Source organism: Vulpes lagopus, chromosome 8 (genome assembly GCF_018345385.1).
Source record: "Vulpes lagopus strain Blue_001 chromosome 8, ASM1834538v1, whole genome shotgun sequence".
Lineage (NCBI taxonomy): Eukaryota > Metazoa > Chordata > Mammalia > Carnivora > Canidae > Vulpes > Vulpes lagopus.
In genome coordinates, this window is record NC_054831.1 from 26,359,916 (window position 1) to 26,377,001 (window position 17,086).

At 34.1% G+C, this 17,086-nt stretch overlaps 1 long non-coding RNA gene across 2 annotated transcripts in view; it reads right to left on the reverse strand.

Annotated features, from left to right (window-relative positions):
* LOC121497912 overlaps positions 1 to 15,806 on the reverse strand; it is a 100,359-nt gene extending 84,553 nt beyond the window's left edge. The window contains exon 1 of one of the 2 annotated variants that reach the window (XR_005989559.1): positions 15,683 to 15,792. This is a non-coding gene — a long non-coding RNA (uncharacterized LOC121497912). Of the gene's footprint in view, positions 1 to 15,682 lie in introns of both variants that reach the window. The other variant, XR_005989558.1, reaches the window with a different exon arrangement.
* Positions 15,807 to 17,086: the final 1,280 nt, after the last annotated feature.

A 17,086-nucleotide genomic window follows, 5' to 3' on the forward strand; every position in this document is an offset into this window, starting at 1 on the left:
TGCTGTGTTCATATGACTTATTTACCTAATAGAAAATATAATTTATTTTCTAAAACTTTAAAAAGTAATATTAATGTGATAGCATTTAACATTGTGAGCATATTTTCATGGACTGTTACATTGGTATTTTTATGCTAAACGTGCATACATTTTAGTATGTGTTATATATTATATTCTTAAGCAACAAAGTCTGATGAGCTCATATGCCATTATTAGCATGTTTAAATCCCTAAATTATTAAAAAGTTAGATCTTATGAATCAGAAATATAATTACAAAATATAAAAAGTAATATACAATTATCTATTTTAATATCATTATTCTGTTATTTCCTAAGTGAGATGGCACAAATCCCTTTGGTACCTTCAGTAAGCATTTTAACTACTAACTCGGTACATACTGAAAGATTTTCATAAAATAAATCACAAGCAGTAATATGCTATACGCTACATACCCTTAGTTTCCAGCAAATCCCTCAAATTGCCTAAAGAACCATTATTCATACTCATAATTGGAGTTTTTTCAATTACCTATAAGTTAAAATTTTAGATCACATTCATAAGGTATCTAAGGCTATTATATTTTCACAGATTATACATTCTTTTCTAATAAATGTAAGCCACTCTGGGCCTAAACCACAAGATGGCTCCCTCTCATTGGTCAGAATATTTCAAATGTCATTTAAAATGATAAGGCTGATTTCACTAATGATTGAGGGCAATATTTAGGCATAAGAAGTATATTACAGTTTTAAGAAATTATACAAGTCAGTGTAATTCTTCTGTTTAACATCTTTAAATAGGGTTTTGAGGGATAACCTCCTCCTAACCATTATTATACCAGTGATAAAATGGAGCCTAAAAATATAAGGCAATTGTGCTTAATGTCACTGTTGAACTATGGAAGCCAACACCACTATTGTAGTCAGAGCTACTACTATTGAAGCTCTGGTATTGTAGAGCTAGTAACTATCGAAGCCAGAGCTACTACTACCATCCCAGGTGATCCTTGTTCTTGATCTTGAAGCTAAGGTAAGAGGGCCTTAGATTGCTGTGATCAGAAGCTACAAGCAAAACATTAGTGTCTTCCTAGATTGACAACTTTACTATGACATTTCAAGAAACCTATATGATGAAATAAATCTAAAATGAAAATGATTGTAAAATATGAAACAGAAATAGAAAAGAAATTTTGATATTCTAGAAGAAAATCTGCTACAGGTACCATTTTGTTTTCCAGTTCCATTCCAGTTTCATGAAGGGTTCTTGTTGGAAATGTTTAGCCATCACTGGGAATCATGCAGTCCTTCTTTGAGCTAATATAAAAAGTACAAATATAGGGTCGCCACTACAGAGGATAGGTATTAATTTTGAAGTCAAGAAAATATCTAGGGATTCTCATCACTATTTACCTCCTAACATTAAGTTCATGTTTCTCCTCCCTGTGCTTCATTTTATGTCAACATACTCTTTCCCACCTAAATGGATGCCAAAAGGCTGGGAAGGCAAGATGTAGAGACAACTTTTCATGAAAGGAAAGGAGAAGAGATAAGAAACATTCTTACTTAGTGTCTCTTTCTTCTGAGCACATAAAAGTCCTCCATCTTAAAACAATGAAATAACTAAGCTTAATTTCTTGACTGAGTTAACTGGCCAATAATACTGTAGAAGACATGGCCCCAGCATGTCAAATATTTAAGGGAAAATAATCCATGGGAAATTAAAATATGTTGTCAGGTTGACCAAGTTCAATTGTACCCTATAGTTCGCCTATTTCAACATATGGTTTAAAATCTCTACCTTCAAAGTAGCAATACTGTTAATTGTGTTATTTAAACCATGACAGCAAAAAAAAAAAAATAAATAAAAATAAAAAAAAAATAAATAAATAAACCATGACAGCAAAGCTTTGTTGCCTCAGATGTTTCCTTTTACTATTTCTTTCTGTCTTTCAGTATATGGCTATTTCATTTTAATTTCAATTTCTATTTATTTTTTAAAGTGTTCATCAAAATCTTTAATACGAAAAAAAAAATTCAGTACACAAAATATCCAGGAATGGAAGCACACAACATTGTAAACCTTGTTTAAATGTCCTCTTCAGGCAACGTACTAGTACACAATCACAATAACATGCTAAAAAAATAGAATTAAAAAATAAGGAATGCTATTAGTGCTTTTTCTGTCCACACCACTCTCTTTCTCCCTGTCTCTCTCTCTCTCTCTCTCTCTCTCTCTCTCTTTTTCTCTCTCTGGCTCTATTTTCTATCATATTACTTTTTTTGTTATCTCCTTTCTCGTTTCTCTTCTCCAAGCCCAAAATACATATGTGTTTCCAAATTAAATGTAGTGCCTTATCTTGCTACAAAGCCACAGAATTTCCAATTCTTTCAAATTTAATAAACTTGACAACTTCTATTCAGAGACAGAACAGCTTCAAATTAGCACCATGTTTTTCATCAAATTTAAGAAATTATGTATATTCCACAAAACAAAATTTGGGATTTTTAAAATGAAATAACACTAGCCAGCATTGGGATAATCTGAACACTGTGATATTATAATATTTATTTACAACCACAATATCATAATCACTCAGCTCTAGCATTGTAAGAGAACTCAAATTGCTACTTTCAGCTATTTCTTAACATTATCATTTTCTAGCTTTTTTAGTCAACTGAATAAATTCACCTCAATGATGTCATTTGCATAAATTCACAAATTCCCAATCACATAAAAATTGAATAATTTTGAAGCTAAAGGAATAAACAATATTCTTTTTTGTTTTGTTTTTTATTTAAATTCCAGTTAGTTAACATACAGTGTTATATCAGTGTTAAGTTTACAATATAGTGATTCAACAATTCCAGATGACACCTGGTGCTAATCCCCATCACCTATTTCACCCATCTCCCCACCAACCTCCCCTCTGGAGACCATCAGTTTGCTCTCTATCATTAAGAACCTGTTTCTTGGTTTGTCTCTCTCTCTCTCTCTCTCCCTCTTTTTTTCTTTTCTTTGCTACTTTGTCTTGTTTCTTAAATTCTATATGTGAGTGAAGTCATATGGTATTTGTCTCTCTCTGACTGACTTATTTAACTTAGTATAATACTCTCTAGCTCCATCCATGTCATTGTGAATGGCAGGATTTCATTCTTCTTTATGGCTGAGAAATATTCATATATACACACACCCCACATCTTCTTTATCATGTGGTGTATATATACAATGGACTATTACTCCATTTCTATTTAATAATAAAAAAGAAATATTTTAATTAGACATTAAAAACTTTTATGCTTGAATCTCTAATTTTGAAAATATTTGTATAAAATTATTTGATTCATCTCTGTCCTATGTCATTCAAAGGAAAATAAAATATATTCTAAACCAACATCTTTTGTGCATGGCAAAATTATAATCTAGGAAGAAAAATCATCAATAATCCATCCCTCCTATCATAATAATTGAAAAACACAGGAATTGGCATCAGGCCTGAAAATTATGCTGAATCTGCTAAAATTGTAATACAGAGAAACATGTATTAGAGAAAGTTAACATGAAATTTTTTGAATTAAACTGTTTAAAGTTCTTTGGATACCTCTGTGCTCTTCATTATTCACCCTTACCTCTTTAAGTTCTTTAAGTGTGTATTTATTCAACAAATTTATGATATTTTTGTTGCTTGTTTAATGTAGAGTATAAATGTTGAAACTATGAGTTTACATTCAGTTTCTGAATATTTATTAATAATAAAATTTCCTTAGGATGTTTGTGTAGTTTATAAACTCTTCTTAAGTGGACATTTTTAAAAACTGAGAAGCAAGTACATAAATCAAGGGATAATCATGGTTGAAATAAATCCCAAGGATTTTTCAATGAATAAAATAATTCTTATATGACTCTGGAAATTTAGAAACTATTACAATAACATCCAGTAGAGTTTAATTGGAATGCTCCAAGATAAATATGTTATCTTCTTGTACCACTTTTAAATTCATACCTGCCCTATGTCATCCTCATATTTTAGAATTTAAGGGAGATTAATTTAGTTCAGAGTCTCTACTCAATGTGTATCATTAGTGTGTCTCATCACTAAATGAGGCAATTGTCCGTGTAAAATCAATCTAAACCTTGGAGATGACCTAACAGTAGTTCAATGACCTCTGTGGCAGATTAATTTTCTCTGGTCGTCTGTGGGGAAAAAATCAAGAGTGAAAAAAAGAGGGCTCAAGGCCAAAACTAAGTGCATTCTCCTTTGTTATAAATGCTGAAAGTCATAGCCTTCTACCTAGTACTAGACCTGTTCAGTCACTAGACCTTTTCTTAAAGCATATAAATATCACTCCAGGCATGAAATCATGAATAAGCTGTTCTTCATATGCACCAAGACTCATATTTTATACAATCTCCCTATTGATAGAGTTAAAAGTTTAGTAATAAGTATCAGGATCAATAAAAAACCCACGTGTTCTCCCTAATTCATCCCTAATACCACATGACTATCATTCATCATGTTCATATTAGAACTAGCTGCATTTTTAAAAGTAGAAGATATATGTTAGTTTTATAACTTTGACATCAAACACTTACCTGGCAAGTGATCAATTAATGCATTGTTGTTTTATAAATTATTGAGTTATAGAAAATTACCAAATATTGGTTATTGTAGAAATTGAGTCATATAATGGATTGTTAGTGTGCCCATAGCTTAGCTTCCTTAAAAATTTGCTTTATCAGATTATATTAGATGGAGTTAAATTACCTTTTCAAAATCGACAAAACAATGCATTTAGTACACCGGAGACCTCTAATATTCAGAATGTATGTCTGTTCATGCAATGAAGTTGAGAATTTGAGAGTAGAATAAAATTTGGATCACAAGGTAATTAGTACATTTTTTTAGGAACAATTAATGTGGTTAAGAAGATCATTTAAAAATATCAAATGGTATTTTATTTGTCCCAGAAAATGATATTATTATAAGCCAAACTTTAGTATCTATCCTGTTCCTAGAATTATGAGCACTCAGATTTACAATTATACAGTTTATTTAGTATGATTTCATTTAAATATTGTGAACTATGGGACACCTGGGTGGTTCAGTGTTTGAGCAACTGCCTTTGGCTGAGGAAGTGATCCCAGGGTCCTGGTATTGAGTCCCACACTGGGTTCCCCACAGGCAGCCTTGTCTCTCTGCCTGTGTTTCTGCCTCCCTGTCTCTTCTGAATAAATAAAATCTTTTTTTTTAAATAAAATCTTTTTAAAAAATTACTATGACCATTACATTTGCTGAGGGTTTTTGTTTGTTTGTTTTTGTTTTTGTTTTCTCCAAATTCTCTCCAACCATATCTTTCAGGATTTTTTGAGTTGGTAAAACCATCTCTAATCAGTATTATCCTCCATTTTTGCTTTCTCACTGAAAAAAAAAACCCAGAATTTTCTCCCAGATAATTCTGCTTAGTTCTTTGTGGGGCTATAATGTATTTATAGTGAGGATGGTAGATGCCAGCAGCACTCTGTGAAATGGGCTCAGCACACACACAAACTACAGGGATGTGTGAAAAATCAAAATAAGTGAGAGCTTTACTAACATTTGCAAAATGTTTCCTTGGTAACAGATTCATACCTCAGGGAATAAATTTGAAAGCCACCTGCAGCATCTTGAACATTTTGATCCTTTTGCACTAGGGAATTTCAATGAAGTATGTTCAACTGTGAATTTTAACAAGCTGCTCCGATGGTGCTATTTGGTAAATATAAAAAACATCTGTGGTAGATTTGGGGATCTTTATGAATTACCATTTTCAACTATATCACACAATTTCCACATAATAAAATAACCTAAAGAAAATGCAAAAAAAAAAAAAGGTCCCTAAACCAATACAGATTTACCATGTAACAGAGGCAAGTATAATATGGAAAGCTTTCCCACTGATGTTATATAACAAACAACATAAGTCACCTTTCAGAAGAATTACCATAGTACCTGGAGGCTAGTTGTGTTAAGTGAGGTCACCCCTGTGACTCAGACCTTATATATATATATATATATAAGCGATATGTTAATATACAAATCCCTCTGAGAATCATCGTGATTCACCATGATGTTACTGTATGTGATAATATGTGCTTCACTCATGATTGATGATTCTGGGAAGATTTCAAGGAAGAACAATGATTGTTTTCTGATATAAGTGGTGACCAACATAACCAGTAGCATTATCACTTCATCATCCATAATATTTATAGTCCCTTCGCCATAGATCCTTGTAATGATATGTATTAAACATTGAATAGAAACTCTGTCCTTAAGAAAAATACAATTAATTAGGAGATGCAAGAGGAGTCCTAGATTAGAAGAATCATATCCATATAAATGTAACTCCATAGAACACAAAGGGAATTCTACAAGTGTTTAAAAGGCAGCATATAAAAGTGATGAAGAACATGAACATTGAAACCAGGCTACCTGACTTAAAAACTTCATTGCACCATCTACTAGTAGTAGATGCTACTAACAGCACCATCTACTTAGGCAAATTGTTTTTTGTCTTTTTTTTTTTGCCTTCATTTCATCTTCTGTAAAATTCCAGAATTGTGAAAATTTAATGAATTGATATTTAAATTCATAAATTATATATATACATATATATATATATAATGCCTGCAGAATGATATAGGAACAGCATTTTTATTAGACTTCTTCAGGCTGCAAGGAACAAAGGAACACTTGTATTAATTTAGGTAATACAGGTTTATTATAAAGAGATAGAGAAAATTATGAAAATAATCTTGGGCACTGGAATATAAACTCCACACGATGAGAGCTCTCCTGTTCATTAATGAATCCCCCACTTAGAATATTCACTTGGTACATAGACACTTGATAAGTATTTGTGGAATGAATAACATCACAAAGCCAATATTTATAGACATTGGAAAGTTATTCACAGTATATGCCAAAACACTAGCAATAACTAACTATTTGGTCATATGCTCGCAGCAGGCATATACTTCTTCCTATGCACCATGGCTCATGGTTTCATGGCTGCGGGCCTCAAACATATTGTGTCTTTACTTCCAACTGCTCCTATGAATAACACCTGAGTCTTCCCTAGCTTTTTCTCTAAGTATAATGACTTCTCTGGACTTGTCATTTCCTAATGTCTTTCAGCTCCAACTCCCATTACCAACTGCTAATCTCCCCATGAGTCCTCTAGTCAACCCTCCAAAGCAAGAATTTAATAGGTTCAGCCACTATAGTCTGCTTCTATTGGAGAGACTTTTACATTTAGGTTACCTCTTACTCTGTTAGCCACTTTATAAGTGGTCCTGATTTGGTTTAGGCAACCAATACTGGTTTCATGAGCTGTGATAATATAAGAGAATCATCTAGTACAGAGCTAGCATCAGTATGGCATGCAATCTGCGTGAGAAAATATCAAGAAGACCGGTAGAAGAGCACTCATTTAGAGGTTTCCAAGAAAGGGACTATGTAAACAGTAAAAACCTTTACTTGTCCTATCCAAGCAAATTCATAAAATGTTATGTTTTCACTTGGGAAAGAAGGAAAACCTACAGGTATATTAAATAATAATGTCATCGATGAGATGCAACCACTTACATGCAAAGGAATAGTTTATAAATAGCTCATCCAGCAGGAATAATTGTAGGAGGGATGCAGAAGGACTTATCCCTTTATTCACCAGTCATGCCACCAAAACACAATGGGACTGGGTAAAAACTTATGGAAAGAGCATTAGATGTCAAGGGCTGCCTGTCCTTTTGCCAATCCATTCTTGTACATATGAAGATCCTTGAAACAAAGCCAGTTGCAGTATGAGGGGTTGTATTTCTGTAGACATTGAACACAAACTAGGTCCCACTAGGGCATATATTCATCTATTACAACTCCTCCCATGGCTATTTAAATATAGCACATCTATTTTATTTTGCACATACCCATAAATTACTTTACAAAACATCATATCTTTAATTTATTAAAACAGGTCATTATAACTCAAAACTACCACTACTATCATTGCTGGGATATATCTGAAGTTCAATTTTTTTCTCCAACTACTTCAATTATAGCTTATTAAAGTGTTTTCAGTTGATAACTCTTTAGCACAATGATTGGCACAAGAAAACACATTCTTTGGTTTTGTTTTGGTTTGTTTTTATTGTGCCCTGGATCTTTCTTATTTGAGCAGAGAGGTTCTAACATGAGAAAAGATGTCTATGTTCCAAAAGCTAAGATGGCATTTTAGAGGCATGGAGAAATTCCCCCAAAATCTTCCTCTTGCCTTCATACTCCTTCTTACTAGGCTGTTTCCTAGCCATGTGTCTGTACTTTGCCAATCCTCTCTTCTCCAACTTCAGTTTTCTAAGCCTTTCATTTTTCTTCTTGTCTTAGAGATACATTTAACATTTAAAGTATATAATGTGGAGATGCCTGGGTAGCTCAGTGGTTGAGCATCTGTCTTTAACTCAGGGCATTCTCCTGGAGTCCCAGGATTGAGTCCCACACCAGGCTCCTTACACGGAGCCTGCTTCTCTCTCTGCACATGTCTCTGCCTCTCTCTGTGTGTGTCTCTCATGAATAGATAAATGAAACATTTAAAAAAAATAAAGTATATAATGTGAATAAAGGCCTGCAGCGGCAAAAAAAAAAAAAGATGTACAATGTGGTGTGTACAATGTGCTGATTTGATATAATCATTTCATTGTGAAATGATTCCCACAATCAAGTTAATTAACCCATGTACCATGTCACATATTTTCCTCTAAGAAAAACATTCTTTTTTTTCTCTTTTTTTTGTATATTTTTTATTGGAGTTCAATTTGCCAACATATAGCAAAACACTCAGTGCATCCCGTCAAGTGCCCCCCTCAGTGTCCGTCACCCGGTCACCCCAACCTCCCACCCACCTCCCTTGCCACCACGCCTTGTTCATTTCCCAGAGTTAGGAGTCTCTCATGTTCTGTCTCCCTTTCTCATATTTCCCACCCATTTTCTCTCCTTTCCCCTTTATTTCCTTTCACTATTTTTTAAATTCCCCAAATGAATGAGACCATAAAATGTTTGTCCTTCTCCAATTGACTTACTTCACTCAGCATAATACCCTCCAACTCTATCCACATTGAAGCAAATGGTGGGTATTTGTCATTTCTAATGGCTGAGTAATATCCTATTGAATACATAAAACACATTCTTTAGAATAAATTGCTGGGGCACCTGGGTGGCTCAGGGGTTGAGCCTCTGCCTTTGACTCAAGTCATGAACTTGGGGTCCTGGATTGGGTTCCACATCAGGATCCCTGCGGGGAGCCTACTTCTTCCTTTGCCTATGTCTCAGCCTCTCTGTGTCTGTCATGAATAAATAAATAAAATCTTAAAAGAAAAAGCATTTAAAAAATGAATAAATTGCAAAAAAGGTAAAAGATACACATTGTATTAATCAGTGCTTAATAAAAGTTGAAGATTTAAAGCTCTAACTAAATTTTATAACATCTTTGATATGTCACTCACATATCATAATTAAAATGTGCAACTCAGTAGTTTTTAGTATAATCATAGTTATGTAACCACCATCACTAATTCCAGAACATTCTATCACCTTGAAAAGAAACTCTCTACCCATTATCACTTACTCTCTCATTTCCTCCTATCTTTCTCCTATCCATTGGCAACCACTATCTCTATGGATTTGCCTATACTGAATACTTGACGTAAATTAAATTCTACAGTATGTGGCTTTTTGTTTCTGGATTTTTTCACTTAGCATACTATTTTCAAGGTTCATCCATGTTGTAGCATGAATCAATATTTTATTCATTTTCACAGCAGAATAATAGCCCACTGTATGAACATAACAGATCTTGTAGAGTTTTGTTATAGCATTTAGAAATACAATGAACAGAATTGCTGAGATAACATTGTGCAGAGCACCCTTCTGGGCAAGAAAAGATAGGTAAAAATGCTATCAACAAGCAAATATGCTTCAACTGTTTGGGCTAAAATGGTCAATCAATTCATTTTATAAGAATCTAAAAGTAGCAACTCAAAATTTGATTTAACTGAACACTTATCTCAGAAAAGTACTCAGTACAAGTAAAGTATTCAAATGTAAAAAATAATAGTTGATTTTTTATCCCTTCACATCTTTGAGAATTATATCCTATTTTGTTTTCCTTGTTAAACAGAATCTTTTAGTTGATAAGAAGATAATGTAAGATATTGTAGATCACACATTGTTACCAACTGTAATATGGAAAGAATCCAGGCATCATGCTCTTCAGATTCTTTGGGATTGAGTCATATCTGCATTATTAGTCAAATTACAGGATTGTAATATATATTAAAATATATTTATCATATACCAGAGATGTCCTAAACATTGTCAATGATGTAAATACATTTCTGCTACTTAGTAAGACCATTCTAAGGCAGTAACATATGATTGTCATGTATTAGAATTATGAAATAATTTACTAAGTACTCTATAAACATGATGTAGTTTACCTGCAGTGAACCTATATGCTTGGAGAATGGGTGTTCTTTATTAAATTGAGTATTAATATAAGAACCTATTTATTTTTTTAAATATTTTATTTATTCATGAGAGACACAGAGAGAGGGAGAAAGAGAGAGAAGCAGAGACACAGGCAGAGGGAGAAGCAGGTTCCATGTAGGGAGCCTGACGTGGGACGAGATTCAGGGTCTCCAGGATCACACCCTGGGCTGAAGGCGGTGCTAAACCACTGAGCCACCCAGGCTGCTCTATAAGAACCTATGTAATTTGAGCACTGCTATAGAAATTTTTTCAAAGACTCGGTACTTTGCTTTTCAGCTATAGTAAGTATAATCCAGTCAGAGTGCAAAATTGTGTTGTCTGAAAAGATAAAAATTTGTCAAAAGATAATCATTTATCAACAATTTAAATTGTATGAAAATAGAGATACAGAAGTACATAGTTAGCAAACACATGATTAATTTACGTTTCCTTTTGAATTTGAAATCAGGAAAGTAAATCCATATATACCCCATTAATTAAGCCTTCTTCTTATTATTATAATAATTGGTTATTGGTTAATTTAGGTTTTACATTATGTTAATATTGTTAATATAGATTAATGTATTTATGAACTTTATAATTTAAGTTTTTTGGATGGGATCTTTCAGTTTGTTTTTAATCTCCTGGACTTTTCTTGCCATGCTATTCATAATATAGCAACTATAAAGGTTTTTTTTCTGTGAGATATATGTTTTATGTAACTGCTCAGGGATAATGTTCAAAATCAGAAAAGGTAGGACAAATAAGTGATGAAAAAGTCTAAATGTATTGGACATTGAATGAGAATATTAGAATTTGCATGAAAACAGCAAGTTAAAGGCAATTAAGAAAATATATGCTTGACACTAAAGGATTACAAAATCAGAAAAAATGAACAACATAAGTTAATTTAAGGCTTCAACACAGTTATGGCTCTCAGTTGAATATTTCATGGAAAGAAACAAGGGCTACTCAACAAGAAACACAACTAGCAACTTCAATGAAATTCTATGATTGAGGGGAAAAATGCTTCTATTTGCCTGTCTAGAAAAATGGAGACCAAATCTAAAGAGAAAATAATAACAAAATGAATTATAAAATCAATCTCTCCATGACGGAATGTCTACAATACCCAATCTCTCTTGGTAGAATTCTATTTTACTTTCATTAGTCATTTTGTTGTCATTAGGACATGGCCTATGGGGTAAGCCTCCAGAAGCTCATTATTTTAAGCACACTGACAACTGATTGTGAAATTCCTTGCAATCCTGTTTGAAGTTTAAAGTAGAAACATTTTGTACCAAGTTAAGAAAGTCTTAAGCAAACAATCACTTTGGTGTATACCTTAGAGAAACCTAGGGCATGCTCTTATTTTTAGTATTTAAAATTAAATGTGTATGTTCGGTACTATAACTTCCCATTCTCCTTTTTTTGTTTTTGTTTTTGAGATAGGACACCTTCTCTTTCATAAAAATGCTGATATACTGAATGAACATTAAGCCACTTGAGTTTTACTGTATATAGATAACTAAAATCAAAATGACAACACTCCTTTTATTACATTTCCAATGGTTAACAGAGACCAGAAGATTGGAACTGGAGACAGTGGAGAGGATGATTAAGTTCTTAAATGATTAAGAACTCAGGTGTTAAAGTTCATCAAGATTGGTACAGGTCTGAGCTGTACCTCTTGTGTAGTAGCTCTGTGAGTAACCCTTCCACGCCTTAGTTTCTTTGGCTTCAAAACAGGGACAGAGGAACTTTCTGAGGGAGTTGTGAAGCATAAATGATATCCTGCACATGCTGAGTTTTGTCCAGTGCCCAAATGGTAGTGCTGTTCACATTTTTGTTTGTGTGGTAGCTATAAAGACAGACTAAATATACGTAACACAGATATAAAGAAAATGCATTAAAAATGAATGAACATTTCAAAGAGTCAGCCTGAAAAGAAGAGATGATATTTGAAAGTGAGTTTTAAAAAATGAGGTAAATAAATGGAAGAAAATTATTTCAGGGGAAGGAATATGTATAACGTTGAAAAATCATGACATGGGGTACCTGGGTGGCTCAGTTGGTTAAGTGTCTGCCTTCATCTCTGGTCATGATCCCAGGGTCCTGGGATCAAGGCCCACATCGGGCTCCCTGCTCAGAGACAAATCTTCTCCCTCTTCTCCCTGCTGTGGTCTCCCTTGCTCTCTCTCTCTCTCTCTCTCTCTCAAATAAATAAATCAAATCTTTAAAAAAAAAAAAAGAAAAATCATAAGATGACACCAATGATTTGACGAGGTACTGCTGGAATAGAGTATTGGTTCCTGGTGTAGAGAGAAGAGTGATAGGTAGTGGGAGATAAGGCTTGAAAGACAGGGGTGTTTTTGTAAAATTGTGAAACTCCTACTAATCAAGCTTGGCTATAAGGTTTTCTTTTAGGTAATGGGAATCAAGGAGAACTCATTAGTAGCAGAGTACCATAACTTGCTTTCCTTTAAGAAAGATAATCAAAGCTTATTTGTAAAATATAGGTGAACTGGAAACAGTGATAACACAGAGGCCACTTAAAAAGAAATTATAGATGTTAAAACAAATTATACTCAGTTGGGCTGGATTTGAATAAAACTATACCAGAACCAAAGATGTGTAGAGGTGGTACTCATTTAGGGACCTTCTCCCTTCTTCCCACTCATGGACTAGACATATACTACTTCTTAACTTTTTAGAGCTGCCCACTGCAGGGTTTGAAAAATCCACCCAATCCTGTCCCATGATCCAGGAAGTGAGTCATTGCTCAGGCAAAACTTACAGGCTGAAACCAGCATCTAAAGTCAGGATGAACAGGAAATCAACACCTGGATAAACACGGGAACAAAAGAAACTGAGAAAACCTACTAAACAGAAAAGTAGGCAAGAGTATGAATGGATAAGGATAGGCCAAGAGAAAATGTGAAGTGAAACTGATCCCTGGAAGATACGTCAAACATGCAGACATGCAGTAGTAAAGTATCTAAGCAGATAGAAATAAAAGAAAAACTAAATGCATAAAAAGAAAAATAGGAAATCCACAAAATGTGGAAAAGCAAATAAGCACATAGCACCAGTATTGAGAGCTTAATGATTGAGATGGCTGGCTGCTTTGATCTCACTTGCCCTATTTGATTTCTGCTGGGATAAGTGTCTATCTCCTCCATGGTTCTTATGCACACACCCACGCTTAATACCCCCTCCACACATACACACACCCTATGATGGCTTACACATAAAAGGAAGTAATAAAACAACAAAACCTGTTCCAAGAAATAGACTGGAACACCTTAATTTGCCTCTCTTATTGTTTCTTTTGCCCTGCAATTCTTGGCTCTGAACCCAAGCTTTCAATATTTGCTTCTCCCTGCTCTTTGGTTCCAGCTGTCTTTCACCTTTACTGATCTTTGACTTGGCATGAAGTTCTCCCAGCAAGAGTGAGTTCCTGCAGCCCCCCACTGGCTGAGCTCAGCCTTTTACCCTGCTTCTAATATCTTCACTTGGAAAGTTCTAGAGAGACAAATCTAAGTATGAATTTGGGAGCAAGACTGTGAGACACCTGGCTCAGATGAAGGAGTGTACCTGCCAAAAGGAAAACTTCCATCAAACAGATCTAGACAGCTCAGACCCTGCTGCCTGGGATAATGTGCACTTATTTCCTTTTTTGCTTGTTTGTGTAGTTGGTATACTTTAGACTACTTTACATGTAAATCAATGTCTTTAATGGTAAACCCATCTGATATATTGATGTATAATAACCCTAGAAAATATTTCATAAGCCAGTTGAAAGGAATGACATGAAGATAGCAGAAAACATGAATGAAGTTCAAATTTCAGTGTTCCTCGCTTACACCATTCTACCAATGATGTGAACATCAGTGAATTTGTAAGACCTAGGTGCCTGCCATGGACACTGACATCTTATGAGAAAATGGCCCCAACCAATTTTATTTTCCTTCTCTTTATTCACTTTGGCCTCTGAAATATGATTTTTAAAGAACTGAAAAAAAAAAATTAAACTACTAACCTAAAGACAAAGTTGCCAGGAATTATATGTACATATGTATATGTACATATTCTCTAGTTATCAAACATGACTTTATGAGGGATGGTTTATAAGGGGATTCAGATACCTCTATTATGGTTGACATATATTCTGCCAAAAAAGATATCCTACACCTAAAGGCAAATAACAATTGAAATAATAATTATCATTTTTAATTCTGACTATTGCAAAGAATGTGCTAGGTTTGTTTTTTTTAAGATTTATTTATTTATTTATAATAAATTTATTTTTTATTGGTGTTCAATTTGCCAACATACAGAATAACAGCCAGTGCTCATCCCGTCAAGTGCCCCCCTCAGTGCCCGTCACCCATTCACCCCACCCCTGTCCTCCTCCCCTTCCACCACCCCTAGTTGAGAGAGAGAATGTTCATGGTGAGGGGAGGGGCACAGGGAGAGGGCGACAAGCAGACTCCCCGCTAAGTGTGGAATCTGAACTGGGGCTCAATCTCACGACCTCAGCTGAGATCATGACCTGAGTCGAAACCAAGAGTCAGATGCCTAACGGACTGAATCACCGAGGCACCCCAGTATTGTGCTAGCTTTTAAAAATACATTATTTAATCTTCATGATACACTATGAGGTAGATATTAAGACTCCAATTTTACTGAGAAGAAAATGAAAACTTTTAGAAAATTAAAATGCCTAAGATAACATAGCAAGGACATATATGAAAATACATTAATAATCACATATGTACAAGGCAAGGGATAGCTATGAAAAAAGGAAAATTTTTAAATTATGCATATACATCAACCTAAATATTTCATTCATTCCAATTCAGGGTGAGATTAATAGATCTGCATGGCAGTAAGTAGGACTCTGACAAAGACTTTCTTTAAAAAGAGATGTAAAAAAGCCAATGTTCTCACCAACTTTTCTCAAAAAAAGTTAAGAGAACAATAATATTGAGTATAATCATCTCTTAATAAATATTAGAATCTTAACTTTTACAATTATGGATTCCTGATATTTACAGTTTTGCTTATTTATTCTTTTTAACCATATATTGAATTCCACCCATGTGGCATACATCATCACATACCCTGGAGCTGCAACAGTAAGCGAGGAAGCCAGCATCCCTTCTGTAGCAAAGCTGACATTCTAGTTCAGGAAACACAGATAAATGAAATAATTCCCAATCAGGATCAGTGATATAAAGTTACAGACAGCTGACATAGAAAACAAAAGGGTTGGAGGTGTGTCAGAAAGGTTATCTGGGATCAAGTTTAGTGAACTTCAGATGTTCTGGTCTATCCAGCCTGAATCTCAGTGATTAGTGAACTATTTGTTCTCAGCATTGAGAAATTGTGACAGACCATTGGCCAAGGTGCCTGCTCCACCTACCATAGAGGTAGGATCATGGCTTCTTTCCCTCCCAACAGTGATTTGTTTGGGGACAAGCACATAACTCAACTGAGGACAACCAGAATCTTATACTTTAATAAGGAAAACGTTACCACTACAGTGGAGGTGCTAAGCTTGTGAGAAGTTAGCTGTGTCATAGTGACAACTTAGAGGGAGTCTGTCTAAGAAATGAAAGAGAAAGAGAGAGGGAGAGCTTAACAAACAGAGTTGTGACTAAAGCCACAATCCACCTCGGCACATTTCAGTCTGGGGCCAATAAGTTCCTCCTAAGTTGCTTGTTGGATTGTCATTGATTCCTATACCATTATTCATGAAAGGTCCATGAATTAATTATTCATAAGTGAGATTTAAGCTTTGGCATGAATGACATAAATGAAACAATTGTGAAGAATATGGAGCAGCATCACAGGCAGAGAGAAAAAGGATGTGAAAACTTCCTAAGAAAGGAAATAATTCTATAGCATGTTCTAGAAGCTAATAGTTTTATCTCCTAGTAAGAGAAGATAATACAATAATACCTACCATCATTGATATAAATCAACATCTTACTGGAGTGCCTAGCCAATAAAAGAAGGAAGTAACAGAAATAAAGTATTATGGGATAAGAAAGGAGGAGACATCTGTAAATATATGTCTTTATAGAAAATTTTAAAATACACACACATACACCGTGTTAGAACAAATAAGAGAGTTCTGCAGGAATCAGGAGGAAAAGATCAATACAAAGAAGTGAGTGGTGTTTATATACATCAGCAATAACACATTAGAAAATGTAATAATATAAAAATATTCTATTTGTGATAGCAGCATAAACATTGTGTTTCTATGAACAAAATTAATAAAAGATAAGCAAAACTTCAACACAGAAAATTTGCAAAGTATTATAGATGGACATAAAATAATTGAAGAAAGTTCAACATTATATATTTTTCAAATTCTCCTCAAATTTATCTACAAGTCTAATGTAATTGCAATTAAAACACTCAGGGAATTTTTTATGAAGCCCATAGAAAAGATAAAACTTTACCACTACCATCTTAGGGTCCATGACTAGGCGTGAGAATCAAGTTGACATAAAACA